We start from the raw sequence: 12,636 nt of genomic DNA on the forward strand, positions 1-12,636 counted from the left end.
AAATCAGGGGCAGGCCATGGAGTATACAGTTTGATGATGGAAAGATGGAAGAGATATGTATCCAAGAGGATGAGGAGATACCAATCAAGCCCTTTGCAAGTGGAGTAAGTGCACCAAATGCAAAAATGTCAACCCACGTAGAAGAGGTAGAAGTGGCACAGGAGGAGTGGGCTTTACGAAGGACACCACCTAACTATGTGAGAAAGTGTTTTGGTATGGAGGGTAGAAAGAATTGCAGCAGCAAATTACAGAGTCAGCAAGTGGGGTTAGTCGCGCCATGCTTTTGGTCTAAGAGAGCCTATAAGAACAAGGCCATTGCACAATGGATATGGTTCTGTAATCATGATGTCAAGCATACAAACGCTGTGCAGAAACAAGTGATAGCATCACCAATTTTTCCATCTTTGTGGCCAGTTGATATAGGAACAAATATATCGAAGGAAGAGTGTAGCAGCCTAAGACAAGCTGGTTTCAAGTTTGCCTGCTTTACAGCACCACCAAGGAACAAGAAGAGCAAGCCTCCTATTTCTACAGAATGTGGTTCAAGCGGGAGAAGACGCAAGTGGAGACATGGAATTTCCAAAGATGCACAAAAGAGAATAGAGGCAGCTGGTTGCATGGTTGTGACATTCTTGGAGGAGGTAGTGCAACTTGAGAGACAACATTCTGTATTTCGAGTCTTGACAGAGAGTTGTTATGATGTGCACATCAAAGAAGACCCTAGGTGCACTTGTCCTAATTTTCAAAAAAGAGAATCTACCCAAAAGGCATTTCTTGCTTGCAAACATATGTATTATGTGTACATGCACATACTTGGCCTTCAACCCAAGGAGCACATGGTCATACATATAGCTACAAAGCCCTTACACTAGTGAGGAAAGGGAACTCTTGAAAAAAAAAAGGACGTTATATAAAGGACATCCTGGTGAGAAAAGAAAACTCTTGAAAACAAAGAGGACATGTTGTATAAAGGACCTCCTAGTAAGGAAAGGAATTTATAAACTTTTGGAAACAAGCTAGTTAGAAAACATGGTGGATGACCAAATTTTTTCCCTTTGAATGAGCACATCTAATAAATTCACGATTGCCCAATTATGAGATATGGGCAAAATCAAGTTGTGATGGAAGCAATGGTGATGTGACAACATTGGAATCAAACATCCTAAACTTGAAAACAAAATATGGGTGAATGAAATTGAAGCCAAAGAAAATCAGATGCATCCTAGGCATACACAACTTCTTTTACAATTTCAAGATTGCTTTGCTGCTGATTTACCACCTGGCTTTCCACCTATACGTCCCAAAGATCACAAAATAGACCTAATTCTTGGATCACAACCACCATGTAAAGCACCATATAGACATAACCAAATTGAAGAGAAAGAAATTGAAGCCCAAGTTGAAGAATTGTTAACTTGAGGACTCATTAGACACTGTAGTCCTCCATTTGGTGCACCTATCCTATTAGTAAAGAAGAAAAACAATACCTATAGGATGTGCATTTATTATCATGCCCTAGATAAGATCACTACTAAGAATAGATATCTGATTCCTAGGGTAGACAATCTTATGGACAAACTACAAGGATCTGCAATATTTAGCAAGATAGATCTTAACTCTGGATGCCATCAAGTACGATTGGACACATCTGATATTTTCAAAACTGCATTTAGAACGCAATTTGGACACTATGAATTCCTTGTTATACCTTTTGGTTTAACTAATGCACCAGCCACATTCAGTCGTATGATGAATCACATATTTTTGAAGCATCAGCATTGTGTCATTATTTTCTTTGATGACATATTGGTTTTCAGTAAGAATGAGAATGAGCATTATGAACATTTATCCTTGGTTTTCAAATTATTGAAAGAGAATCAATTATATGCTAATCCTGAAAAGAGTGATTTTTTCGAAACACAAATTGAATACCTAGGACATTGTTTCATCTGACGGTATTAAAGTTGACCCTAAAAATATAGAAGCAATTTTGAATTGGCCTATACCTAAAAATGTGCATGAATTACGTTCTTTCTTAGGTCTTGCTAACTTTTGCAAAAAATTTGTGAGAAAATTTTCATTGCTTGCATTACCTTTGACAAAATTATTAAAGAAATGCATTATGTATCATTGGTCTGACAATCAACAAAAGTCCTTTAATTTACTGAAACATGCTTTAACTGATACTCCTCTATTGCAATTACCTAACTTCAATAGACCATTTTTCCTAGTAGTCACTGACGCTAGTGGATCTGGAATAGGAGTAGTCCTTATGCAAGATTCCCATCCCATAGCCTACTCTAGCTACAAACTTAAACCCTCTAAACTTAAGTATTCTACCTATGATAAGGAATTGCTAGTTATAGTATAAGCTTTACGTCAATGGAAACACTATTTAATGGGATCTGAATTCATGATCAAAACTGACCAACAAAGCATTAAACATCTCCTTAGTCAACCGCAAATATCTGACCGACACATTAAATGGGCTTCTTTTATTCAAAGTTTTCATCCACTCATACAATATCAGCCCATAAAAGAGAATGTTGTTGTCGATGCTTTAAGTAGAAGACCAACTATTCATAATATCTTTGTGATATTTTTTGACTCTCTTCTCCCTATGAAAGACACTTATGACCAAGACCCTAGTTTTCAAGCTGATTGGAATAAATTAGTTGCAAATAACTGGATTCCCATTGATTCATTGTCTTACATTGATGGATTTATGTTCTATGAAAAAATATTATGTGTAGCTTTTCCATTTCGACAATTTGTTTTGCATGAAATTCATTGTCCCCCATACTAAGGCCATAGAGGAATTATTTCTACTTTGTGTACACTGATTGAAGATTTTTATTGTCCGCACATGGAATCTGATGTATCTAACTTTGTATCTGAATGTTTAATTTGCAAAAGAGTTAAACGACACCATGGTAAACAATATGGTTTATTAATGCCTTCACCAATTCCAAAATGACCATGGGAATAGATCTTAATGGATTTTATCACTGGTTTGCCTAACACTAAAGCTAAACATGACATGATTTGGACTATTGACGATAGGCTTAGCAAACAATCATATTTCATTCCACATGCAAGAAAACGTTAACTGCATCTCAAGCTACTCAATCATTCTTGAAAATTGTTTTCACTAATCATGGTTTGCCAAAAGTTATTATTTTTTACCATGATTCTAGATTCTGCAATAATTTTTGGATTACTTTGTTTGATAATTTAGGAACAAAGATTTATTTTTCATTTGCATTTCATCCTGAAACAAATGGGCAAATAGAAGCTACTAACAGTATCAAATGTGTGAAATTTTGGAGTATGAAAATAATAGCTATTTCTTTAATAGTGGATCAATTTAGAGGAGAGACAGAGACAACAAAATGAAACTAAAGATTAACAAGCTAGAGAACAAGAGACACGATAGGAGGCTTGGATATTAGAAAGGACTAATAGGGTGAATGCATTGCTGATTCAGAGGATAGAAGTTGTGTCTATCTCAAATATAGAACCTTTTAGGCCTACTATATCATTCGATGGAACACCATTAAAGGAAAGTAAAGTAAACTCATATAAATGGGATCAAGTCATGTCAAGCACCAGTAGTGTCACTGGGGAAAGGAGTAGAAAAAACAGTGGAAGTAGGGGGAGTGAAGCTAATGCTACAGTAGGGAGTAGTGAACTGCCCTTCGATTCAGATTTAGAGTCGAATTTTGCATTGCACCAATTATTTTATAAGGAGTCAAAAGAGGCTCCCTGGCTAGAGTGAACATCAAATTTCAAACTACGATCTTTGTTTGGAATTTCCCACAAGGGAGATTCAATTCAAGTCATACTGATCTAGGTCTAAGAACTTTATTTAAGGAGCCCAAGGATCCTGCATGGTTGGATATTACCCAAGAATTAGGGTTAGAGATATTATTTAGAGAAACAGGAGAACACGTGGAATCGGTTGCCGTGGAGAACTACCACACATGGAATCCGAGGTACAAGAAGGGAGCAGGTCACGATGATAAGGTGTAGTTAACGTTGGGTGGTGTGGCAGTGACTGATTGGCTACAACTATTGTGGCCACTGTAGAGCTGAGATTGCCATGTATAGAGCATGGGCGGGAGAGTCCAGTGAGAATAAAAGGAGGCCTTGGGTTCCGTGATAATTCCTTTTCGCCATAATCAAGGCGAGTAATTCTTACAGGCCGACGACGTTTGAGTCGTCGACTAGCACTGTGAGCGCGTGTCACAAGGTCGTGGTGGCTCTGCAGAGGTAGAGGATATGGCATAGAGGGTGCAGCGTTAGCGGGCGTAGGGACATTATGTGGAGCCTTTGGTATAATGGCCGGAGCAGCAACGGGTGCAGCCCCGCCAGCCGAGGGTGAAGGCCGGATAGGCCATGTGATGGAGGCCAGTGCAGATGTCCTTCGGGGAGAGAAGGTAGATGAGTCCAACGACTCATTCAAGTACCGTTGCTTTTGATGTGTAAGGTTATGTGTAATATTAGATTGATTGTGATCAGGTGGGGCTAACTCTTGTTCCTATGTAGGTGCAGGATTACTAAGTAAGGAGTCCTCATCGAAGACTAGGGTGCGAGCATAGAAGAACCGCCGCTTCTTCTCATTGTACAAATAGTATCCTTTGATACCAAACAGTTCCCCATAGCCAATAAAGCGAGCTCAGATAGCATGGTCCTGGAGTTTATTGTGCTGTGGTTCAGGGACGTATGCATAAACGGGTGACCCGAAGATGCGTAAAGTTGCATAGTTGGGTGGTTTCTCAAACCAGAGAGTATATGGTATAGCTTTAACACTGTTTGTGTAAACACGATTTTGTATGTAGCAGGCTGGTATAACCACCTCCTCCCAAAAGGACGGGGGTAATCCAGCAACTTTAAGCATGCTACGTGCGGAGTCCATTAGTATTCGATTTTTACATTCCGTAATACCATTTTGTTGGGGATTTTCAAGAACAATAAGACGTTGTTGTATTCCTTCTTCTTTACAATAATTTTTGAAGAGATTTGAGATATACTCACCTCCATTGTCTAATTGGAGGGTTTCAAATTTTCACCCTTTTTGTTTCTCAACATAGGCTCTATAATATTTAAATTGTTGTAGTATGGTGCTGCTACTTTTATTGTTAATAAAAGTAACAATGGTAAATCTTGTGAAATCATCTATGAAGGTTAGAAAGTACTGATTACGAGTGAGTGAATGGACAGGCATGGGACCACATAAATCGGAATGAACTATTTCTAAAGGGTAAGTAGTACATTCACGTGAAAGTGGAAATTTTTTATTAGCCATTTTTCCAAAAAGACAACCTTCACACAATGTAATATTGCAACTATGAGGTAAAGTATAGTTGCGAGCTAATCTATGATTATATATATATTTCATGGTGGCATGATTTAGTTGGCCTAAATGATAGTGCCACAAAAGAGTGGAGTAATTGGTGTGATTTAAATCAATGGCACTATAGGATTTACTGGAGGGTTGACTTCTACCTAGGAGATAGAGGCGTCCAAATTTAGCACAAGGAACCGAATACAAGGTGCCATTTGGAGGTTTGTGATTAATCACACAGTGAGTGTGATGAAATTCTAAATAAGTATCTTCGCTAGTAAGTTTACTAATGGAGAGAAGGTTCTTAGCGAGGTTAGGCACATAGTAAACTTCCCTAATGAGAACTACTTTGCCATCAGTTAGTTCAATGTTGGCATCACCCATGCCAACAGCGGTAAGGGAATTATTGTTTCCAAATTTGACATCTCGTGGTTTATTGAGTTCTTTATAGTTTCTTAAATATTCTTTATTTGTAGTAAGATGGCAGGTAGCCCCTGTATCGAGAATCCATGTATGTAGTGAGATGGTGGGAACATCACTTAGGCCATAAAAGCAAGTAAAGCATCATCACCATCCGAGCAATCTGATGGAGATTCGCTTGGAGAATATTGTTCATCCGATTCATGACTAGATGAATCAGATGCACAGGCACAATGTGCTTGTGCCTTATGCCCATTGGGGCGACGTTTAGAACGACGACAACACTCTTTAGAGGAATGTCCTGTCCTATTGCAAATTCGGCAATAGGGTGTAGTTATACTGAAATTGGGTTTGGACCCTCGTGGTGTAAAATTTTTGCATGAAGGATAGTGTGGACGAGAGAAATTATGGCGGGGATTCTTTTGAAATTTCCCTTTAGTTTGTACGTACATTTCTAATGTACTTGGTGAGGGTTGTGCATGTTGATTTGCTTGGCGCATTGAATTTTCTTGTAAAATCAGTGGAATCAGGGTGGGTACAGTCAAAGTGGCTTGGGCAGATTGAGTAGATGTAAAAGATTGCCAGGAAGGTGGGAGAGCGGAAAGAAGAAGAATGGCCTGAACACGGGGTGGAAGATCCAACCCCGAAAGTAGGACATCATCCATTTTTAAATGCCAAGATTGTAAAAATTTTTCTACTTATTTATCTTCTTGCATAGTTAGATTAATGAGTGTTTTAAGATTGTGTACCTGACTACCAACGGATTTTGGTTCATAGGTATCACGAAGTTGGGTCCAAATGGAATTTGCAGTGGTTTGCATGTGTACAGACTGTTTTTGGGCATCATCCATATGAAGTAGAAGTTCAAGACGCGCGGTCAAGTCGCGCTCCTCCCACAATTTAACATCATTAGTCAATTGGGGATCTGTCGGATCAGGACAAGGTGTACCTCCATCGACAATATCGAGGAGCTCCTATTTTTGAAGGATAATCTCCATCGTCATGCGCCATGGGTGACAATTCCGATCGCTGAGTTTGTCGATTTTATAGGTTCGCATTGATGTTGATGCTTGCGCCATGGTGATCAAGCACGGGAGCAGTCCGACCACGCGATGCTTCTGTGGATTTCACAACCTGGTTATTGATATCATGTAGGAAATCATACGCAGGCTCTCTCTCACGAGAATACATACAGAGGCATGAATGAATGTTTTCATTATCAGAATGTATATTTGTACATAATGATTCGATGCCTTTTTGGCTGCCACTTGGTGTTTCACTTAAATAATTAATTTAATCATAATACACATGATTAACTGGATCACGTCAATTGCTTGTGTTAGTCTTGATTTCATCAGCCGATGGCAAGGAAATGGATATATTTGTTGACGAATTACATGGGGCAAGGGATGCCATGGTTGAAGAGGATGCATGAAAAAGAGGATGAGTTGAAGGCTAATAGAAGGTGTAGGAAAGAAAAACAGGTATGGGGGTGGAAGAAGAAATTTTTTGAGGGGTTGTAGGACCCAAAGATAGTGCAACTTACCCTGAATTTTGAGGGTCTCAAGTTGCCTTTGACAAGAGACTATCGTGTTCCAAAGTTGCATCATGGGCAACAAGCAAGGGTGGATCTTGCATATTTTTTAATGAGTTATCTTTATGGGAGGGCACTGTAGGTGATGCAAAAGCAGAGTTGATAACTGCAATAGTAGGTAATTCTTTATCTGTTTTGATGGGATCAGTGAGACTGGTGAAGAAACGAAAGAAGGTTTATTTTCTGCTGTGACTAAATGATTGTCGTGGCCTTGAGGAGGAGATGCCCAGCGGTAGCAGATGTGGAGTAGATCATGGGTGAGACAGGGAGCAAGAAAAGGGGTCAGAATCCTCCATCGTCAAACCAGCCTCTGATACCATGTAGAAAATAGAAAGAGAGAAAAAGATAAAACAGAGGCACTGCTACTGATTAAATTGCTCACATATTTCATTATTCGATGCTTTTTAAGTAGAGCCATAAATTAGTTACATTCATGTGAACATTCGTGTGAAGCCATGAGCTTATCCACACAACCAACTGTTGTACTTACTAGTTTGAATACCAATTAGCTATGCCGAAGAAACCACTCTCCACCTTGGCATGTCAATCTACTAAAGTCAGCAGACTTTGCCAGGAGAAGGGGCTTCATGACAAATTCACATAAGTGTAGCAGAGGGGGATTTTTTCAAAAAGTACATAAGCCTATATATTTTTCCTCTAAGCTTAAAAACAACGAAGGGGATGGAGTACAAGGTGGGGTGAAGGGGGATTGGTGTATATGCTTGAGAGAGAAAGAGAGAGAGAGAGAGAGAGAGAGAGAGAGAGAGAGAGAGAGAGAGAGAGAGAGAGAGAGAGAGATGGGTGGTGTAGTTTTGAGTTACATTGGTAGAAATTGATATAGTGTGCTTGGCTAGTTTGTTGTTGCATGCTACTATCTATGTAGTTGTCTTCTTCAATGTAGGCTATGATGGTGTATGGTAGCCAAGTGAGTTGGCTTGCTTCTTGTTCCTCTTTGAAGAGGAACTACATTTTTTCTATGGATGTGGAGGGAAAGACATTATCCATCACTAAGACAGAGAGGGGACTTAGCTAGACTACAAAATCCAAACTAGAGTTTTCTTGGACACATGTGTTGTTCAAGAGCTAGTGGCAAGGATCATAGTCCCTTTAGACATTAGCAAGCATTACATTCTCAAGCCAAGAGGAAGGGCTTTCTTTGACACATGTTTGTTGGAAGTGCCCTTATAAGCAAGCATGGACTTACCATGGAAGTTGAAAAGGTGTTGAGTTAGTTGCCTAATCATGATGTTATTACATATAATGCAATGATTTTGGCTTATATTTAGTAGGAAAAACTAGAAAATGGTCTACAAATTTACTTCAAGCATGAAGAAGGGTACAATCAGATCAACAAACATTTATTCATCTCATTAACTCTTCTCTTACATTACTTGCATTTTCTTGAGAACGCAGTCATTAGAATGGCATATAAAGGCCTAGAGTTCTTATGAAAGGAGCACTTGAGATATCCCTATGGTCAATTGGACCGATAAGAAGGTAAGCACGATGTGTTATAATTTTTCTCAACTTTATTTATTAAAGGTAAGCACTTTCACAATGGGAAACTTATGGAATCACATAAGTGCAAGGGAAGATAAAATTTTCAAGGACATGAATGTATACCTCTATTAATTTCCCTGAAAGCTTAACAAACCAAGAGGGGATGGGGTATTAGTTTGTTGGGGTTTGGGGTGGGTTGGGGGGGGGGGGGGAGGGGAGGGGCATTTGAATTTGAGGTATAAGGTTTTGACTAAAACATCTCAAGATTGTCAATATCAAAGTAAAAGTGCGTGCGACCACACGTGCGCGCACACACACACACACACACACATGCACGAGAGAGAGAGAGAGAGAGAGAGAGAGAGAGAGAGAGGAGGTGTGTATTTTAGTAGTGAATTTTTCCAAGAGATCCGGGAGGCACAAAGAGTCTTCATAGGCATGAATCATGGTGTAGCATATCACCTACCATTGGTACCACAACTATGCCACCAAGTCAATCAAATGAGCATTTTAAAAACTCCAAAATGGAGGCATGCTCTTCAATATGCCAAGAAATGTGATTTTGGTCCCGAGTGTGCTATAACTAGCAAGCACATACATTTAGTTCCACATTTGCATCTTGTTGTATAGAGGCTCTCATCTTAGTAAACATAGGAAGACAGTTAATAGAGCTTATGGCAGTACACTTTCTGTAGAGGCAATTCAGGAGAGAATTATTTGTGCCTTTCTTGTGGAGGAGCAAAAGATAGAGAAGAAGATTTTGAAGATACAAAAGAAGTAGACTAACAAAGGCTCAATCTTAAAGTGATGGTAGATTGACTCACTTTTTGTAGTTGAATCGAACTTCCAAGCATCAACACGTATAGGCATAGTACAAGTTCCTACTTTGATCATGCCTCAATTGTGCATCATCAATCTAATGTAATTTTTAATCTGAGAGCTCTCTTTTTTCTTCAAGTTTTGAACAAATGTGTTTGATGGCTCTGAGAGGTTCACCGTGGTGGATAACTTATGGAATCATGTAAGTTCAAGGGAAGGGGGTATTTTTTAAGATTTCATAAGCGTAGATAGTAGGGATAGACCCCCATTAATATTTTTCCAAACCACAGAAATAAGGGAGGGGTGGGTATAAGATTGGGAGGGGGGATCTAGGCTATGATGATGGGGGCTATGGGGGCATCATTGCATTAAATCCCCACTTTCTCTCTCTCAACTCATAGTACATGTCTCAGTCTCTCTAGAATATCTCTATCTTCCACACGTGTGTATTCATCTCTCTAGACTCTCCCTCCTGCTTGTTTCGAGCTGCTCCAAATTGCATTACAACTCAACACTCCTTACCTTTGAATTTGGAGCTTTACATTTCTGTGCATTTTTTCGATCTAGCGTTACACTCTGATTTCAATTTAGTTTTGCAAACCCTTCTTACTCACAAGGGTCTATATTCTAATTATGTAAATAGATGAGCTCTGCTAGTGCGAGCAACTCTAGCTCTAGTTGTAGTGTCTGATACATCAACAAGATGCCCGACCTGTTAGATATTGGCTGCTCGGTGGAACCCCAACACTGGTCTTAGGTTGGAAGTAATTATTTGTTGTGAGGAAGCTAGTGAGATCAATTCTCTGAGAGATTACAGCAGCTGTTGAGCAGCATCATGTCCATTAATTATCTTTGATTGTGTGGATCACAAAGCTAGCAAATGTGTTGGCAAGGCTTCGTGGTTGAATGGCAACGTTGATGAATACTAGGTAGCCTCAGTATGATATCCACCATGGTTGATGAGGTTGTAGTTGGTGTGTGCACCATGGCCTGAGGGCTGCTACCCTTATAACTTTTGGGAGAGGTCTCATTTGTTGTGACCATCTAGAAGCTCTCTCATGATCTCTCGTGTGAAGCCATAAAACAAATGTGAAGCTAGAAAATGGAAAGCAGAACTCAACTTCTTAGTAATCCCCATGGATGATTTTGAAGTCATCCTAGACTTGTAATTCTATGACAAATGTGTCATTGTGATATTTGGGAAAGGAGTAAATGAGATGATGCTAGATATGTAAGGGGAAGGCATCAGAGTACCCTACAAAAGAATGCAATTACTTGGCAAGACCCCAATCAAAGTGCAAATGAAGGAGAATAAGCCAGGAGTCTCTTGCCAAAAAGTGAAGCCAAGTGCAAATCAACCAAGAGGCCCAACCCAAGCAACACCGGTCCAAGTGACCATTATTAGGCCACGCATTATGACATGTAGTGCCAAGCAGGTAGAGAAATCAGTCAAGCAAGGAGATGTGATCTACTTAAGTATGATCCGATCCACTACAACAAAAACGAGGCATGGACGCGCATATGTTAGACGCGCAAAGTTAGGCGCATCTATCATTGCATCTATATGCGCGTGTAAAAGAGCGTGTAAATAGATGCGAATTTTGTGTCTATATATCCACACAAATAGACGCAAATATAGATGAGTTTTCAGATACGTAATTATTTAACCACCTGAAATTGAACTTAATATAATAAAAAAACCAGAGTTAATAATTATTTTTGCATTGCTCTCCAATGAATGGCAGTTCCTCCAGTGGACAAGCTTGATATAAGTAATTAGCGGCAAGCGACACAAACCTTATTATACAATTAGTAGCAAGCATTGCATGTATCTTGTAATTTCTCTACTTGAAGATGATAAAAAATACTTCATTTTTATTATGGAAAATTCAATTTAGCTTTAAACTTGACTATTGATTCTTGAGTATGCACGTGTGCGCATGATATTTTTCATAGAATTAAGAATACACATTGAATCATTAAGAAAATTAAGTATGTTACAGTGAATGATCCATCTCATCTTCAATGAGATCAGCCCTTGCTAAACTATCTACTTCTAGGTCTATGTTACCAAGAGGTAACCAAACAAATAAGTCTATCCTACTATCAGATGTGTTGCTATATTGCTCAATAACTTCATCAATATCATCAACCACATTATTGTCCTTTTTTGCGTTTTCTTGAACATCCTCACGAGGTTCATCTTGTACTATATCACGCATATCATCCATTATGGTGTCATCATGTACATCATCATTAATTGTTGGATTGTCATCTGCTATCTCTATGTCGGTAATATTACCATATATTGGTTTTGAACTGTTAGATATAGGGATGACATACCACCATTGGTTATTGTTTATCATTGGATGATACACAACTTGTATTTGAAAAACAAAAGAAAGAAACTTAAATACTTATTATATTGTGTATATGTATCACATGTATACATATAAAAACATTAGCTTTTTGCATATATACCTGCTCGCATTGTTGAGGTAGTACTAATGTGTCATTCTTGTTTTGGTGAAATTTTGTAGAGTCAATTATTACAAAACCACTTGGATGATGTCTGATTGTGCAATGCTCACCATTTGTTACCACTTCTTTAAACCACTTCACATCCAGTACATATATAAAAAATCATCTAAAGTCAAGTTTCAGAATATCTTGGATCAAGCCATAATAACCTTCCATGGTACCATTGGCATCCTCGAAGTGAGCAAGGACACCACAATCTTGGGTATTTCTCTTTTCATCTATACGTTGAGATCGAAGATGTTTACCCTCACACCAAATAGCATTGAATAATGTGCACTAGTAGTAAAAGATTAAGATCAAATATGTCAATTTATTATATAAAATATAACTAGAAACAAATTAATTGATAGTATGTCTCACCTTTGATAAGCAACCTTGTGCGTATTCCCACTCTTCTTGAGATGTATTAATTTCC

General features: G+C 38.7%; 1 pseudogene; it reads right to left on the minus strand.

Moving 5' to 3' along the window:
- Positions 1-5,886: 5,886 nt before the first annotated feature.
- LOC148032541 (uncharacterized) lies at positions 5,887-6,765 on the minus strand (annotated as a pseudogene).
- Between the last annotated feature and the right edge of the window lie 5,871 nt (positions 6,766-12,636).

The sequence above is a fragment of the Lygodium microphyllum genome, chromosome 8, assembly GCF_053477565.2.
Source record: "Lygodium microphyllum isolate KBCC chromosome 8, Lygodium_microphyllum_v1.1.10, whole genome shotgun sequence".
Taxonomy (NCBI): domain Eukaryota; kingdom Viridiplantae; phylum Streptophyta; class Polypodiopsida; order Schizaeales; family Lygodiaceae; genus Lygodium; species Lygodium microphyllum.